Here is an 18,215-nt window from a genome sequence, read left to right on the forward strand (position 1 = left end):
CAACAAAGATTCCTTCTGTTAGCATATATTGTCACCAGCGACAAGTACACTGCATCAGGCTCTGTACAACGCTTTCTGTGATGAAGAAAGTGCGATTAAAAGATATGATCTATAACTCTCACCAGTTTCTTTTGTTTTCCGTCAGGATGGCCGAGCGGTCTAAGGCGCGGCTTTCAGGTCGCAGTCTCCCCTGGAGGCGTGGGTTCGAATCCCACTTCTGACATGTGGTTTTCTTGCTCAGTTGCCTGTGACATGATGATGTAAATGGAGCAATGCTTTACATCTTAAACTGCCGCAACATATCATGTAGACTCGTCAAATGTTTGACAATTTTGAAGTCTCTCTTTTGTTTACCATTAAAAAGGGGTTTGAGTGGGATTTGAACAAAGCTTCCTTCTGTTAGCATATATAGTAAGCAGCGATCAGTATACTGCATCAGGCTGTGTACAACCCTTTCTGTGATCAAGAAAGTGGTATGTAATGTTGTATGGAATGCATTAAAAGATATGATCTATAACTCTCACCAATTTCTTTTGTTTTCTGTCAGGATGGCCGAGCGGTCTAAGGCGCTGCGTTCAGGTCGCAGTCTCCACTGGAGGCGTGGGTTCGAATCCCACTTCTGACATGTGGTTTTCTTGCTCAGTTGCCTGTGACATGATGATGTAAACGGAGCAATGCTTTACATCTTAAACTGCCGCAACATATCATGTAGACTCGTCAAATGTTTGACAATTTTGAAGTCTCTCTTTTGTTTACCATTAAAAAGGGGTTTGAGTGGGATTTCAACAAAGATTCCTTCTGTTAGCATATATTGTCACCAGCGACAAGTACACTGCATCAGGCTCTGTACAACCCTTTCTGTGATGAAGAAAGTGCGATGTAGTGTTGTATGGAATGCATTAAAAGATATGATCTATAACTCTCACCAATTTCTTTTGTTTTCTGTCAGGATGGCCGAGCGGTCTAAGGCGCTGCGTTCAGGTCGCAGTCTCCACTGGAGGCGTGGGTTCGAATCCCACTTCTGACATGTGGTTTTCTTGCTCAGTTGCCTGTGACATGATGATGTAAACGGAGCAATGCTTTACATGTTAAACTGCCGCAACATATCATGTAGACTCGTCAAATGTTTGACAATTTTGAAGTCTCTCTTTTGTTTACCATTAAAAAGAGGTTTGAGTGGGATTTGAACAAAGATTCCTTCTGTTAGCATATATAGTAAGCAGCGATCAGTATACTGCATCAGGCTGTGTACAACCCTTTCTGTGACGAAGAAAGTGCGATGTAGTGTTGTATGGAATGCATTGAAAGATATGATCTATAGCTCTCACCAATTTCTTTTGTTTTCCGTCAGGATGGCCGAGCGGTCTAAGGCGCTGCGTTCAGGTCGCAGTCTCCACTGGAGGCGTGGGTTCGAATCCCACTTCTGACATGTGGTTTTCTTGCTCAGTTGCCTGTGACATGATGATGTAAACGGAGCAATGCTTTACATCTTAAACTGCCGCAACATATCATGTAGACTCGTCAAATGTTTGACAATTTTGAAGTCTCTCTTTTGTTTACCATTAAAAAGGGGTTTGAGTGGGATTTGAACAAAGCTTCCTTCTGTTAGCATATATAGTAAGCAGCGATCAGTATACTGCATCAGGCTGTGTACAACCCTTTCTGTGATCAAGAAAGTGGTATGTAATGTTGTATGGAATGCATTAAAAGATATGATCTATAACTCTCACCAATTTCTTTTGTTTTCTGTCAGGATGGCCGAGCGGTCTAAGGCGCTGCGTTCAGGTCGCAGTCTCCACTGGAGGCGTGGGTTCGAATCCCACTTCTGACATGTGGTTTTCTTGCTCAGTTGCCTGTGACATGATGATGTAAACGGAGCAATGCTTTACATCTTAAACTGCCGCAACATATCATGTAGACTCGTCAAATGTTTGACAATTTTGAAGTCTCTCTTTTGTTTACCATTAAAAAGGGGTTTGAGTGGGATTTCAACAAAGATTCCTTCTGTTAGCATATATTGTCACCAGCGACAAGTACACTGCATCAGGCTCTGTACAACCCTTTCTGTGATGAAGAAAGTGCGATGTAGTGTTGTATGGAATGCATTAAAAGATATGATCTATAACTCTCACCAATTTCTTTTGTTTTCTGTCAGGATGGCCGAGCGGTCTAAGGCGCTGCGTTCAGGTCGCAGTCTCCACTGGAGGCGTGGGTTCGAATCCCACTTCTGACATGTGGTTTTCTTGCTCAGTTGCCTGTGACATGATGATGTAAACGGAGCAATGCTTTACATCTTAAACTGCCGCAACATATCATGTAGACTCGTCAAATGTTTGACAATTTTGAAGTCTCTCTTTTGTTTACCATTAAAAAGGGGTTTGAGTGGGATTTGAACAAAGCTTCCTTCTGTTAGCATATATAGTAAGCAGCGATCAGTATACTGCATCAGGCTGTGTACAACCCTTTCTGTGATCAAGAAAGTGGTATGTAATGTTGTATGGAATGCATTAAAAGATATGATCTATAACTCTCACCAATTTCTTTTGTTTTCTGTCAGGATGGCCGAGCGGTCTAAGGCGCTGCGTTCAGGTCGCAGTCTCCACTGGAGGCGTGGGTTCGAATCCCACTTCTGACATGTGGTTTTCTTGCTCAGTTGCCTGTGACATGATGATGTAAACGGAGCAATGCTTTACATCTTAAACTGCCGCAACATATCATGTAGACTCGTCAAATGTTTGACAATTTTGAAGTCTCTCTTTTGTTTACCATTAAAAAGGGGTTTGAGTGGGATTTCAACAAAGATTCCTTCTGTTAGCATATATTGTCACCAGCGACAAGTACACTGCATCAGGCTCTGTACAACCCTTTCTGTGATGAAGAAAGTGTGATGTAGTGTTGTATGGAATGCATTAAAAGATATGATCTATAACTCTCACCAATTTCTTTTGTTTTCTGTCAGGATGGCCGAGCGGTCTAAGGCGCTGCGTTCAGGTCGCAGTCTCCACTGGAGGCGTGGGTTCGAATCCCACTTCTGACATGTGGTTTTCTTGCTCAGTTGCCTGTGACATGATGATGTAAACGGAGCAATGCTTTACATGTTAAACTGCCGCAACATATCATGTAGACTCGTCAAATGTTTGACAATTTTGAAGTCTCTCTTTTGTTTACCATTAAAAAGAGGTTTGAGTGGGATTTGAACAAAGATTCCTTCTGTTAGCATATATAGTAAGCAGCGATCAGTATACTGCATCAGGCTGTGTACAACCCTTTCTGTGACGAAGAAAGTGCGATGTAGTGTTGTATGGAATGCATTGAAAGATATGATCTATAGCTCTCACCAATTTCTTTTGTTTTCCGTCAGGATGGCCGAGCGGTCTAAGGCGCTGCGTTCAGGTCGCAGTCTCCACTGGAGGCGTGGGTTCGAATCCCACTTCTGACATGTGGTTTTCTTGCTCAGTTGCCTGTGACATGATGATGTAAACGGAGCAATGCTTTACATCTTAAACTGCCGCAACATATCATGTAGACTCGTCAAATGTTTGACAATTTTGAAGTCTCTCTTTTGTTTACCATTAAAAAGGGGTTTGAGTGGGATTTGAACAAAGCTTCCTTCTGTTAGCATATATTGTCACCAGCGACAAGTACACTGCATCAGGCTCTGTACAACGCTTTCTGTGATGAAGAAAGTGCGATTAAAAGATATGATCTATAACTCTCACCAGTTTCTTTTGTTTTCCGTCAGGATGGCCGAGCGGTCTAAGGCGCTGCGTTCAGGTCGCAGTCTCCCCTGGAGGCGTGGGTTCGAATCCCACTTCTGACATGTGGTTTTCTTGCTCAGTTCCCTTTGACATGATGATGTAGACAGAGCAATGCTTTACATGTTAAACTGCCGCAACATATCATGTAGACTAGTCAAATGTTTGACAATTTTGAAGTCTCTCTTTTGTTTACCATTAAAAAGGGGTTTGAGTGGGATTTGAACAAAGATTCCTTCTGTTAGCATACATAGTAAGCAGCGATCAGTATACTGCATCAGGCTGTGTACAACCCTTTCTGTGACGAAGAAAGTGCGATGTAGTGTTGTATGGAATGCATTGAAAGATATGATCTATAGCTCTCACCAATTTCTTTTGTTTTCCGTCAGGATGGCCGAGCGGTCTAAGTCGCTGCGTTCAGGTCGCAGTCTCCTCGGAGGCGTGGGTTCGAATCCCACTTCTGACATGTGGTTTTCTTGCTCAGTTGCCTGTGACATGATGATGTAAACGGAGCAATGCTTTACATCTTAAACTGCCGCAACATATCATGTAGACTCGTCAAATGTTTGACAATTTTGAAGTCTCTCTTTTGTTTACCATTAAAAAGGGGTTTGAGTGGGATTTCAACAAAGATTCCTTCTGTTAGCATATATTGTCACCAGCGACAAGTACACTGCATCAGGCTCTGTACAACGCTTTCTGTGATGAAGAAAGTGCGATTAAAAGATATGATCTATAACTCTCACCAGTTTCTTTTGTTTTCCGTCAGGATGGCCGAGCGGTCTAAGGCGCTGCGTTCAGGTCGCAGTCTCCCCTGGAGGCGTGGGTTCGAATCCCACTTCTGACATGTGGTTTTCTTGCTCAGTTGCCTGTGACATGATGATGTAAACGGAGCAATGCTTTACATCTTAAACTGCCACAACATATCATGTAGACTCGTCAAATGTTTGACAATTGTGAAGTCTCTCTTTTGTTTACCATTAAAAAGGGGTTTGAGTGGGATTTCAACAAAGATTCCTTCTGTTAGCATATATTGTCACCAGCGACAAGTACACTGCATCAGGCTCTGTACAACCCTTTCTGTGATGAAGAAAGTGCGATGTAGTGTTGTATGGAATGCATTAAAAGATATGATCTATAACTCTCACCAATTTCTTTTGTTTTCTGTCAGGATGGCCGAGCGGTCTAAGGCGCTGCGTTCAGGTCGCAGTCTCCACTGGAGGCGTGGGTTAGAATCCCACTTCTGACATGTGGTTTTCTTGCTCAGTTGCCCGTGACATGATGATGTAAACGGAGCAATGCTTTACATCTTAAACTGCCGCAACATATCATGTAGACTCGTCAAATGTTTGACAATTTTGAAGTCTCTCTTTTGTTTACCATTAAAAAGGGGTTTGAGTGGGATTTGAACAAAGCTTCCTTCTGTTAGCATATATAGTAAGCAGCGATCAGTATACTGCATCAGGCTGTGTACAACCCTTTCTGTGACGAAGAAAGTGCGATGTAGTGTTGTATGGAATGCATTGAAAGATATGATCTATAGCTCTCACCAATTTCTTTTGTTTTCCGTCAGGATGGCCGAGCGGTCTAAGGCGCTGCGTTCAGGTCGCAGTCTCCACTGGAGGCGTGGGTTCGAATCCCACTTCTGACATGTGGTTTTCTTGCTCAGTTGCCTGTGACATGATGATGTAAACGGAGCAATGCTTTACATCTTAAACTGCCGCAACATATCATGTAGACTCGTCAAATGTTTGACAATTTTGAAGTCTCTCTTTTGTTTACCATTAAAAAGGGGTTTGAGTGGGATTTGAACAAAGCTTCCTTCTGTTAGCATATATTGTCACCAGCGACAAGTACACTGCATCAGGCTCTGTACAACGCTTTCTGTGATGAAGAAAGTGCGATTAAAAGATATGATCTATAACTCTCACCAGTTTCTTTTGTTTTCCGTCAGGATGGCCGAGCGGTCTAAGGCGCTGCGTTCAGGTCGCAGTCTCCCCTGGAGGCGTGGGTTCGAATCCCACTTCTGACATGTGGTTTTCTTGCTCAGTTCCCTTTGACATGATGATGTAGACAGAGCAATGCTTTACATGTTAAACTGCCGCAACATATCATGTAGACTAGTCAAATGTTTGACAATTTTGAAGTCTCTCTTTTGTTTACCATTAAAAAGGGGTTTGAGTGGGATTTGAACAAAGATTCCTTCTGTTAGCATACATAGTAAGCAGCGATCAGTATACTGCATCAGGCTGTGTACAACCCTTTCTGTGACGAAGAAAGTGCGATGTAGTGTTGTATGGAATGCATTGAAAGATATGATCTATAGCTCTCACCAATTTCTTTTGTTTTCCGTCAGGATGGCCGAGCGGTCTAAGTCGCTGCGTTCAGGTCGCAGTCTCCTCGGAGGCGTGGGTTCGAATCCCACTTCTGACATGTGGTTTTCTTGCTCAGTTGCCTGTGACATGATGATGTAAACGGAGCAATGCTTTACATCTTAAACTGCCGCAACATATCATGTAGACTCGTCAAATGTTTGACAATTTTGAAGTCTCTCTTTTGTTTACCATTAAAAAGGGGTTTGAGTGGGATTTCAACAAAGATTCCTTCTGTTAGCATATATTGTCACCAGCGACAAGTACACTGCATCAGGCTCTGTACAACGCTTTCTGTGATGAAGAAAGTGCGATTAAAAGATATGATCTATAACTCTCACCAGTTTCTTTTGTTTTCCGTCAGGATGGCCGAGCGGTCTAAGGCGCTGCGTTCAGGTCGCAGTCTCCCCTGGAGGCGTGGGTTCGAATCCCACTTCTGACATGTGGTTTTCTTGCTCAGTTGCCTGTGACATGATGATGTAAACGGAGCAATGCTTTACATCTTAAACTGCCACAACATATCATGTAGACTCGTCAAATGTTTGACAATTTTGAAGTCTCTCTTTTGTTTACCATTAAAAAGGGGTTTGAGTGGGATTTCAACAAAGATTCCTTCTGTTAGCATATATTGTCACCAGCGACAAGTACACTGCATCAGGCTCTGTACAACCCTTTCTGTGATGAAGAAAGTGCGATGTAGTGTTGTATGGAATGCATTAAAAGATATGATCTATAACTCTCACCAATTTCTTTTGTTTTCTGTCAGGATGGCCGAGCGGTCTAAGGCGCTGCGTTCAGGTCGCAGTCTCCACTGGAGGCGTGGGTTAGAATCCCACTTCTGACATGTGGTTTTCTTGCTCAGTTGCCCGTGACATGATGATGTAAACGGAGCAATGCTTTACATCTTAAACTGCCGCAACATATCATGTAGACTCGTCAAATGTTTGACAATTTTGAAGTCTCTCTTTTGTTTACCATTAAAAAGGGGTTTGAGTGGGATTTGAACAAAGCTTCCTTCTGTTAGCATATATAGTAAGCAGCGATCAGTATACTGCATCAGGCTGTGTACAACCCTTTCTGTGACGAAGAAAGTGCGATGTAGTGTTGTATGGAATGCATTGAAAGATATGATCTATAGCTCTCACCAATTTCTTTTGTTTTCCGTCAGGATGGCCGAGCGGTCTAAGGCGCTGCGTTCAGGTCGCAGTCTCCACTGGAGGCGTGGGTTCGAATCCCACTTCTGACATGTGGTTTTCTTGCTCAGTTCCCTTTGACATGATGATGTAGACAGAGCAATGCTTTACATGTTAAACTGCCGCAACATATCATGTAGACTCGTCAAATGTTTGACAATTTTGAAGTCTCTCTTTTGTTTACCATTAAAAAGGGGTTTGAGTGGGATTTCAACAAAGATTCCTTCTGTTAGCATATATTGACACCAGCGACAAGTACACTGCATCAGGCTCTCTACAACCCTTTCTGTGATGAAGAAAGTGCGATTAAAAGATATGATCTATAACTCTCACCAATTTCTTTTGTTTTCCGTTAAGGATGGCCGAGCGGTCTAAGGCGCTGCGTTCAGGTCGCAGTCTCCCCTGGAGGCGTGTTTTCGAATCCTACTTCTGACATGTGGTTTTCTTGCTCAGTTGCCTGTGACATGATGATGTAAACGGAGCAATGCTTTACATGTTAAACTGCCGCAACATATCATGTAGACTCGTCAAATGTTTGACAATTTTGAAGTCTCTCTTTTGTTTACCATTAAAAAGGGGTTTGAGTGGGATTTGAACAAAGCTTCCTTCTGTTAGCATATATTGTCACCAGCGACAAGTACACTGCATCAGGCTGTGTACAACCGTTTCTGTGATGAAGAAAGTGCTATGTAATGTTATATCGAATGCATTAAAAGATATAATCTATAACTCTCACTAATTTCTTTTGTTTTCCGTCAGGATGGCCGAGCGGTCTAAGGCGCTGCGTTCAGGTCGCAGTCTCCACTGGAGGCGTGGGTTCGAATCCCACTTCTGACATGTGGTTTTCTTGCTCAGTTGCCTGTGACATGATGATGTAAACGGAGCAATGCTTTACATGTTAAACCGCCGCAACATATCATGTAGACTCGTCAAATGTTTGACAATTTTGAAGTCTCTCTTTTGTTTACCATTAAAAAGGGGTTTGAGTGCGATTTGAACAAAGATTCCTTCTGTTAGCATATATTGTCACCAGCGACAAGTACACTGCATCAGGCTGTGTACAACCCTTTCTGTGATGAAGAAAGTGCGATGTACAGGTATGTGTGCATATATGCACATATATATGCACATATGTTGACCTAATAAGTAAAATGATTAAAATCCATAGCTACTAGGAAACAAAAATAAAAGCCCAAAATGTAGAAATTTACATTATTTATTTAAGAACTATCAAAATGTACAAAAACAAAAATGACAAGAAACTGGAAAGGAAAAAAAATCATTTCATGAATCTTCGCATCTCTGCGAGCTTGGATTTTATAGCTATTTTGCCCTCGGTTGGCTGCCGGCCACTTCTTCAATGTAGCATCTAGAGAAGACAAAAATAATTAGACAATATAATAATATTGTAACAATAATGAGCGAATGGCATTCAGCCATCTGTTCTGAATTAACAAATCCTGACTTTTTAACACATTCCGTGTTCTCTGGGCTGGGCTTTGAGCGAACAAGACCTTTTGTTTTACACACACACACACACCATGCTCGAAGAAGGTATGGATTAAAATCAAGCAAATCAATTACCGTCATAGACAAAATAAGGCCGGACAGAGGGGATTAAGGGTGAAGGAGGGGTGAATATTATTATTATTTATGAACACTTCAGACAACAACAATATGCCGTGAGGTTATTTGCAACAGTATATGTTCTACAAAATAGAAGACTACACACCTTACAGCACATTGAGCGCAATACCCCAGAAATGTGGTTTTAGAAAAGGAAAGGTGGGATCAAGAATGGCATATATGCAGCATATGTATTATCATATATGTGCATATATGCAGCATATAAACTGCATAACGGTTTCATAGATGCGCAAATATGCCACATATATATATGCATGTATATAGTTAAATTTTTGCATGTATATACAGGTCCTTCTCAAAAAATTAGCATATTGTGATAAACGTTCATTATTTTCCATAATGTAATGATACAAATTAAACTTTCATATATTTTAGATTCATTCCACACCAACTGAAATATTTCAGGTCTTTTATTGTTTTAATACTGATGATTTTGGCATACAGCTCATGAAAACCCCAAAATCCTATCTCCAAAAATTAGCATATCATGAAAAGGTTCTCTAAACAAGCTATTAACCTAATCATCTGAATCAACTAATTAACTCTAAACACCTGCAAAAGATTCCTGAGGCTTTTAAAAACTCCCAGCCTGGTTCATTACTCAAAACCGCAATCATGGGTAAGACTGCCGACCTGACTGCTGTCCAGAAGGCCATCATTGACACCCTCAAGTGAGAGGGAAAGACACGGAATTTTTTGTTCGGTAAAGTGCTGTATCAAGGCACCTCAGTGGGAAGTCTGTGGGAAGGAAAAAGTGTGGCAAAAATCGCTGCACAACAAGAAGAGGTTAATTAATTAATTAATTTTTATCATTACATTACGGAAAATAATGAACTTTTATCACAATATGCTAAGGACCTGTACATGTGCATATATGTGTACATGTATGCGTGCATATATGCACCTATATGTACATATAACATATATAACATATAGGAAAACGGCCAATTTCATATATGTCACATATAAATATATCAAAAACCTATATCAAAACATATATGTTTAAATAGGTTCTTTCCATGTGGGATTGTACGGCCCGCGGGATGATTCTGACCGGCCCGCGAAAGATTACATAATAAGACGCAATCGTGCACGTCAACTGTGCACGTGAAATGCGTGTGATTGACTTCGTTCCGTGTCACCCCTGAAAAATTTGAAAATGTCAGCTCATGCCAAAAAGAGGAAAGTGGATGCCGAAAGCAGAATTTTCTAAACAAACATGGACTACTATTTTTTTTCTTTACTGATAGTGCACCCACTGATGTTCAGCTTGAACTCATTGACCTGCAGTCTGATTGACTCCTGAAAGAGCACTTTAAGTCAGCATCACTGCTAGAGTTCTACTGTGCTCTCAAGGAGGAGAACTTTCCAAACATGAGGAGACATGCTCAGAAGATGTTGGTTCTCTTTGGATCCACCTACATATGTAGCATCTGCACCTCAGACATTCAGCCTGACTTGGAATATAAAAAGTGAAATGAAACACTTGATCTAGCTAAAGATTAAAGGTTTAATATAGGCATTTAAAGTCAAAAAGGCTACAAAACTGGGACACTTTTCTTTACACAGTTCAGTGACGTGTCTTGTTCATTTTGGCTACAAAGATGTGATGTCTTTAGAAAGCTAACAAAATGCTGGTTTCAATAGTATATGAAACTCAAAATGCTATGTTATTAATGTGACTGAAAGAGTCAAATCCTTCACATTTTGTAAATTCTATTTGAATAAATGATCATTTTGAAAGCTAAACTCACCTTTTAATTGCCAAATAACACACGCTTACCAGCGGTCAAAACAATGACATTTACTGCTTTTTATCTAGAAATAAGCAGGCATAGTTGAGTTCGGCATTTTGGCCATCCAAAATATTTTCAGTTGCTCATTTGAGAGCGAACGCTACGTCTACGTGGTCGGCACCGACTACGGGAGATGGCTGGTTAACTTCAGCAGCTATTGACTGAGCCTCCATGGTGCGGAGCCGTGCTCCTAACTCACTAAGCCTCGCCTCCAACCTATCAAATATACTACACGTCTTACATGTACCATAATCCGCAAGGGGGGCAGAGGAATAGCTAAACATATGACACACCGAACAAGAACAGGAGCAGGAGAGGTAGGGAGGGAAGACGTCACAAGGTTAGCTGCTAAGCTAATGCTAATAGAGGTAACGTTGACGCTAAACAACGTCTAAGCAACTATTCAATTGAACGAAAAAGTGCTGCACGGTGAGGCGTTTAACAACGCCACGAAAATAATTCGCCGCTTATACTAAAATAGATCACGACACAATCAACTTAGTATAGCTACAGCTGTGAAAAAGTTGAATCACACACGCTGCCCCTTCAGACACCGTCATAGTCCTGTGGGATTCGCCAGAGATGCACCAACACAACTGACATCACGTGGTTCCATTTGATCACGTGGTCCATTTGATCACGTGGTCCATTTGTTGACGTATCATAGTTCAATTCGATCATGTGGTCGATTTGATGACATCACATCCAACTGATGTTATTCCCATTCCATTCCCACCACTTGAAGAAGCACAGTGGACTCACCAAGTCAATACAGACAGTTTCATAGTCCACTGACTTCCCTCGCTTTCAAGATGTTAGACATGAGCCTTCAGGATTTGGTAGTGAAGAGACAGGCACCATTGACTCTCAATGAAATTCGCCCCATAACTTATCAGCTACTTGTGGCATTTACCATGCTAGAGGATCTCCGCATTCTTTACACAGACCTGAAACCTGACAACATTATGCTTGTCAACCACCAAGATGAGCCTTTCAAGGTAAAATTAATTGACTTTAGTTTGGCCATTCCAGCCTCCGAAGTGAGGGCAGGAATAATTGTGCAACCTTGTGCTTACCGAGCACCTGAAGTGACCTTGGGCCTCCCAATATCAGAAGCAATTGACATGTGGGCACTGGGATGTGTTTTGGCATCTCTGTTTTTTGGCCAGGATATTTTCAAGGGAGAATCAGCATACGATGTAATGAAAACAGTTTGCTGCCTGCTGGGTCAGCCACAAGACCACCTGCTAAATGCTGGAACAAACACTCGACAGTATTTCAAGAGAATTTACCGTCCTGGCAATTCACAATGGACACTAAAGACACCACAAGAGTCCAAGAAGGAAAATAATAACCAGCTAAAATGGTCAAAGTGGCGGTTCGACCATGTTGGAAATTTGGCTGACGCAGTAGATATCTTTTCAGATGCAATTGATGAGGTTGAACATGAAGACACAGCGGCATTTTTAAATCTCCTTCAAATGTTGCTAAACTCAGATGCTGAAGCAAGAATAACACCTCGGCATGCCTTGAAACATTCTTTTGTGACTATGAGTCACCTGGCAGACTACGCTCACAGAAGCTCTTATACACAAACTGCCTCTAAGCTGATGGTCGTCTGCCCTGGGTGTGATTTAGACGAATGTCAGGAATATCTTAGCAGTTCCGAAAACGACATGGAATTAACTGACTCTGAAGAGGTGTTTCTTCAAAAGATAGACAACTCCAGCCTTGCACACTGCCCAGAATCCCGCCGTGGAACTCCAACCTCACTGAAACAATTGCAGGATAAGGAGTATCCCTTACTCTGCAACAAGTCTGTTCAATACAAAGTTTTGGACTATATTGGAGAAGGAAGTTATGGACACGTACTCAAGTGTGTCAATTTAAAAACAAACAAGAATACGGCCATAAAGTTTCACAAAGACGTTAAGAATTATGCCAAAGAAGTAGAGATGCTGGAAAAGCTCAGGACCCTTGACCCAAAGAAAAACAACTTGGTGACATTCATGGACAGTTTTATAGTTAATGACATGGCTTGCATCACTTTTGAGTTGCTAGACAGGAGCCTTTACGATTTGATGAATGAGAATCAGGATCTAACTATTAGTGAAATCCGTCCGATAACTCATCAGCTACTTGTAGCATTAAACGCGCTAAAGAGTGTTGGCCTCATTTACCAAGACCTGAAACTTGACAACATTATGCTCATCAACCACAAAGATGAGCCCTACAAGGTGAAACTAATTGACTTTGGTATAGCCATACCAGCCTCCGAAGTGGCGGAAAGAAGGATTCATCAAGTTTGTGTATACCGAGCACCAGAAGTGACCTTGGGCCTCCCCATATCAGAAGCCATTGACATGTGGTCACTGGGATGTGTTTTGACATCTCTGTTTTTTGGCCAGGATATCTTCAACGGAGAATCAACATACGACGTAATGAAAACTATTTGCTGTCTGCTGGGTCAGCCACAAGACCACCTGCTAAATGCTGGAAGAGACACTCACCACTATTTTACGAGAAAAAACTGCTCAGGCAATTCACAATGGAGACTACAAACACCAGAAGAGTACAACGAGGGACATCATGAACAACTGCATTTGTCAACGTGGCCATTCGACCGTATTGGAAATTTGGCTCGCGCAGTAGATAGGCATTCAGATGCAATTGAAGACGATGAACTTGAAGACAAAGAGGCATTTATAAATCTCGTTCAAATGTTGCTCAATTCAGATGGTGAAACAAGAATAACACCTGAGCATGCCTTGGAACATTCTTTTGTGACTATGAGTCACCTGGCCGACTACGCACACGATAGCTCTTATACACAAACTGCCTTTGAGCTGATGGTCGTCTGCCCTGCGTGTGATTCAGACGAATGTCGTGAATATCTCACTGATCTCAAAAGCGACATGAAATCAACTCACTCAAGAGATGTTTCCTCAAACATTGACAACTCCAAGCCTGAGGAAACACCCTGCACAGAACCCAACTGTGTAACTCCAACCTCACTGGAACCATCACAGGAAAATGAGCGTCCCTTGCTTTGCAACAAGTCTGTACAATACAAAGTATTGGAGACTGTTGGAGAAGGAGATTTTGGACAAGTAGTCAAGTGCGTCAATTTGAAAACAAACGAGAATTTGGCCATAAAGTTTCTCAAAGACGTTAATGATTACACCGAAGAAGTAAAGATCCTGAAAAAGCTCAGCATCCTTGACCCAGAGAAAAACAACTTAGTGACATTCATGGACAGTTTCATAGTTGATGACATGTCTTGCATCGCTTTTGAGTTGCTAGACAGGAGCCTTTACGATTTGATGGTAGAGAGAGAGGGACCATTGACTCTTAATGAAATCCGTCCCATAACTCATCAGCTACTTGAAGCATTTAACGCCCTGAAGAGTATCGGCCTCCTTTACGTAGACATGAAACTTAACAACATTATGCTCGTCAACCACCAAGATGAGCCCTTCAGAGTTAAATTAATAGATTTTGGTTTGGCCATGCCAGCCTGGAGAGTATGGGATGGAATGATTATTCAACCTTCTGCATACCGAGCACCAGAAGTGACCTTGGGCCTCCCCATATCAGAAGCCATTGACATGTGGGCACTGGGATGTGTTTTGGCATCTCTGTTTTTTGGCCAGGATATCTTCAATAGAGAATCAACATACGACGTAATGAAAACTGTTTGTTGTCTGCTGGGTCAGCCACAAGACCACCTGCTAAATGCTGGAAAATACACCAACCAGTATTTCAAGAGAAAACACTGCTCTGACAATTCACAATGGACACTAAAGACACCAAAAGAGTACAAGAAGCAAAATGATAACCAACTGCCATTGTCAATGTGGCGATTCAACGATGTCGGAAATTTGGCTGACGCAATAGATATCTATTCAGATGCAATTGACGAGGTTGAATTTAAAGACACGGGGGCATTTTTAAATCTCATTCAAATGTTGCTCAATTCCGATGCTGAAACAAGAATAAAACCTCAGCATGCCTTGAAACAATCTTTTGTGACTATGAGTCACCTGGCAGACTACGCTCACAGAAGCTCTTACACACAAACTGCCTTTAAGCTGATGGTCGTCTGTTACAGTCTCTGAGACACCGTGAGACAGTCTCTGAGACAGTGTGAGACAGTCTGTGAGGCTGTGTGAAACAGTCTCTGAGACAGTGTGAGACAGTCTGTGAGGCTGTGTGAAACAGTCTCTGAGACAATGTGAGACAGTCTGTGAGGCTGTGTGAAACAGTCTCTGAGACAGTGTGAGACAGTCTGTGAGGCTGTGTGAAACAGTCTCTATAACAGTGTGAGACAGTCTGTGAGGCTGTGTGAAACAGTCTCTGAGACAGTGTGAGACAGTCTGTGAGGCTGTGTGAAACAGTCTCTATAACAGTGTGAGACAGTCTGTGAGGCTGTGTGAAACAGTCTCTGAGACAGTGTGAGACAGTCTGTGAGGCTGTGTGAAACAGTCTCTATAACAGTGTGAGACAGTCTGTGAGGCTGTGTGAAACAGTCTCTGAGACAGTGTGAGACAGTCTGTGAGGCTGTGTGAAACAGTCTCTATAACAGTGTGAGACAGTCTGTGAGGCTGTGTGAAACAGTCTATATAACAGTGTGAGACAGTCTGTGAGGCTGTGTGAAACAGTCTCTATAACAGTGTGAGACAGTCTATGAGACTGTGTGAGAGTCATTACCCCCCCTTTCTACCCCAGCTTCTGGTCGTGTTGTGTGGTGGTTAGCACTGTCGCCTCACAGCACTAAGGTCGTGGGTTTGACTCTGCTCGTTGGCCTCTCTGTGTGGAGTCGTCATGTTCTCCCTGTGGTTCTCTCCGGGTACTCCGGCTTCCTCCTAAAGTCCCAAGACTATTTTCAGTCTTTCTCATTTCTATATTTTCAGCAATCCTTTCATCCTTTTACATACACATCAGCTAATGATAGCCTAGTATTTTAAGCTAACGTCAGCGAACAGCTAACTTGAATATCAATATAACAGTCTCTGAGACAGTGTGAGACAGTGTGTGAGACTGTGTGAGACCGTCTCTGAGACAGTGTGAGACAGTCTGTGACAGCCAACTTGAATATCAATATAACAGAGCCACGAGCAACGAATGTGCATGTTGTCAACAACTGGTGGTAACACATCCCGTCGGACCAGGATTATTTATTTATATTCATTAATTAACTTTTCTCCCCATGTTATCGTGGTAACCTCTCCAGCAGGGCCGAGCTCCTCCTCAGGAATCAGGATCAGGAATCAGGAATCAGGAAACGTTTATTGCCATAATATGTAGTACATACATGGAATTTGCCTTGGCGGTAGGTGCATGACAGAAGACAGTATAATAATGACGACATAGTCCAAATAAGATAAAAATATAATAAAATATAAGCTATGGGGGAGTACGCTAAAAACTAAAGCTATGGGTTAGTAAGTTAGAGGAGATAAGATAAAATTAGAAATAAAAATAAAGATAAAGTGCACCAGCTGAACAAAGTGACGAGTGACAAGTGAAAGTGACACAGTGAATGAATGAACATGGGAGTCAGAGTCAGTCAGAGGGGGCCCGGGCTCTGTTGATGAGCCCGACTGCCGAAGGGAAGAAACTGTTTGTGTGGCGGGAGGTCTTGTGAGACAATGTGAGACAGTCTCTGAGACAGTGTGAGACAGTCTGCGAGGCTCTGTAAAACAGTCTCTATAACAGTGTGAGACAGTCTGTGAGACTGTGTGAAACAGTCTCTATAACAGTGTGAGACAGTCTGTGAGGCTGTGTGAAACAGTCTCTGAGACAGTGTGAGACAGTCTGTGAGGCTGTGTGAAACAGTCTCTATAACAGTGTGAGACAGTCTGTGAGGCTGTGTGAAACAGTCTCTGAGACAGTGTGAGACAGTCTGTGAGGCTGTGTGAAACAGTCTCTGAGATACTGTGAGACAGTCAGTGAGGCTGTGTGAGACAGTCTCTGAGATACTGTGAGACAGTCTGTGAGGCTTTGTGAAACAGTCTCTATAACAGTGTGAGACAGTCTGTGAGGCTGTGTGAGACAGTCTCTGAGATACTGTGAGATAGTCAGTTAGGCTGTGTGAAACAGTCTCTATAACAGTGTGAGACAGTCTGTGAGACTGTGTGAGAGTCATTACCCCCCCTTTCTACCCCAGCTTCTGGTCGTGTTGTGTGGTGGTTAGCACTGTCGCCTCACAGCACTAAGGTCGTGGGTTTGACTCTGCTCGTTGGCCTCTCTGTGTGGAGTCGTCATGTTCTCCCTGTGGTTCTCTCCGGGTACTCCGGCTTCCTCCTAAAGTCCCAAGACTATTTTCAGTCTTTCTCATTTCTATATTTTCAGCAATCCTTTCATCCTTTTACATACACATCAGCTAATGATAGCCTAGTATTTTAAGCTAACGTCAGCGAACAGCTAACTTGAATATCAATATAACAGTCTCTGAGACAGTGTGAGACAGTGTGTGAGACTGTGTGAGACCGTCTCTGAGACAGTGTGAGACAGTCTGTGACAGCCAACTTGAATATCAATATAACAGAGCCACGAGCAACGAATGTGCATGTTGTCAACAACTGGTGGTAACACATCCCGTCGGACCAGGATTATTTATTTATATTCATTAATTAACTTTTCTCCCCATGTTATCGTGGTAACCTCTCCAGCAGGGCCGAGCTCCTCCTCAGGAATCAGGATCAGGAATCAGGAATCAGGAAACGTTTATTGCCATAATATGTAGTACATACATGGAATTTGCCTTGGCGGTAGGTGCATGACAGAAGACAGTATAATAATGACGACATAGTCCAAATAAGATAAAAATATAATAAAATATAAGCTATGGGGGAGTACGCTAAAAACTAAAGCTATGGGTTAGTAAGTTAGAGGAGATAAGATAAAATTAGAAATAAAAATAAAGATAAAGTGCACCAGCTGAACAAAGTGACGAGTGACAAGTGAAAGTGACACAGTGAATGAATGAACATGTGAGTCAGAGTCAGTCAGAGGGGGCCCGGGCTCTGTTGATGAGCCCGACTGCCGAAGGGAAGAAACTGTTTGTGTGGCGGGAGGTCTTGTGAGACAGTGTGAGACAGTCTCTGAGACAGTGTGAGACAGTCTGCGAGGCTGTGTAAAACAGTCTCTATAACAGTGTGAGACAGTCTGTGAGACTGTGTGAAACAGTCTCTATAACAGTGTGAGACAGTCAGTTAGGCTGTGTGAAACAGTCTCTATAACAGTGTGAGACAGTCTATGAGACTGTGTGAGAGTCATTACCCCCCCTTTCTACCCCAGCTTCTGGTCGTGTTGTGTGGTGGTTAGCACTGTCGCCTCACAGCACTAAGGTCGTGGGTTTGACTCTGCTCGTTGGCCTCTCTGTGTGGAGTCGTCATGTTCTCCCTGTGGTTCTCTCCGGGTACTCCGGCTTCCTCCTAAAGTCCCAAG

At 42.5% G+C, this 18,215-nt stretch overlaps 11 non-coding genes across 11 annotated transcripts; all 11 read left to right on the forward strand.

The window, feature by feature from the left end:
- Window positions 1-542: 542 nt before the first annotated feature.
- Window positions 543-625, forward strand: trnal-cag (transfer RNA leucine (anticodon CAG)). Its single transcript has one exon. It is a non-coding gene; the product is annotated as a tRNA-Leu (tRNA).
- A 319-nt stretch (window positions 626-944) lies between these two features.
- On the forward strand, window positions 945-1,027 carry trnal-cag (transfer RNA leucine (anticodon CAG)). Its single transcript has one exon. It is a non-coding gene; the product is annotated as a tRNA-Leu (tRNA).
- A 319-nt stretch (window positions 1,028-1,346) lies between these two features.
- trnal-cag (transfer RNA leucine (anticodon CAG)) lies at window positions 1,347-1,429 on the forward strand. The gene has a single exon. It is a non-coding gene; the product is annotated as a tRNA-Leu (tRNA).
- A 319-nt stretch (window positions 1,430-1,748) lies between these two features.
- On the forward strand, window positions 1,749-1,831 carry trnal-cag (transfer RNA leucine (anticodon CAG)). The gene has a single exon. It is a non-coding gene; the product is annotated as a tRNA-Leu (tRNA).
- A 319-nt stretch (window positions 1,832-2,150) lies between these two features.
- Window positions 2,151-2,233, forward strand: trnal-cag (transfer RNA leucine (anticodon CAG)). The gene has a single exon. It is a non-coding gene; the product is annotated as a tRNA-Leu (tRNA).
- Window positions 2,234-2,552: 319 nt separating this feature from the next.
- On the forward strand, window positions 2,553-2,635 carry trnal-cag (transfer RNA leucine (anticodon CAG)). Its single transcript has one exon. It is a non-coding gene; the product is annotated as a tRNA-Leu (tRNA).
- A 319-nt stretch (window positions 2,636-2,954) lies between these two features.
- Window positions 2,955-3,037, forward strand: trnal-cag (transfer RNA leucine (anticodon CAG)). Its single transcript has one exon. It is a non-coding gene; the product is annotated as a tRNA-Leu (tRNA).
- Window positions 3,038-3,356: 319 nt separating this feature from the next.
- trnal-cag (transfer RNA leucine (anticodon CAG)) lies at window positions 3,357-3,439 on the forward strand. The gene has a single exon. It is a non-coding gene; the product is annotated as a tRNA-Leu (tRNA).
- Window positions 3,440-5,323: 1,884 nt separating this feature from the next.
- Window positions 5,324-5,406, forward strand: trnal-cag (transfer RNA leucine (anticodon CAG)). The gene has a single exon. It is a non-coding gene; the product is annotated as a tRNA-Leu (tRNA).
- A 1,884-nt stretch (window positions 5,407-7,290) lies between these two features.
- trnal-cag (transfer RNA leucine (anticodon CAG)) lies at window positions 7,291-7,373 on the forward strand. The gene has a single exon. It is a non-coding gene; the product is annotated as a tRNA-Leu (tRNA).
- Window positions 7,374-8,074: 701 nt separating this feature from the next.
- Window positions 8,075-8,157, forward strand: trnal-cag (transfer RNA leucine (anticodon CAG)). The gene has a single exon. It is a non-coding gene; the product is annotated as a tRNA-Leu (tRNA).
- Window positions 8,158-18,215: the final 10,058 nt, after the last annotated feature.

This window comes from Pungitius pungitius, chromosome 5 (assembly GCF_949316345.1).
Source record: "Pungitius pungitius chromosome 5, fPunPun2.1, whole genome shotgun sequence".
NCBI lineage: Eukaryota > Metazoa > Chordata > Actinopteri > Perciformes > Gasterosteidae > Pungitius > Pungitius pungitius.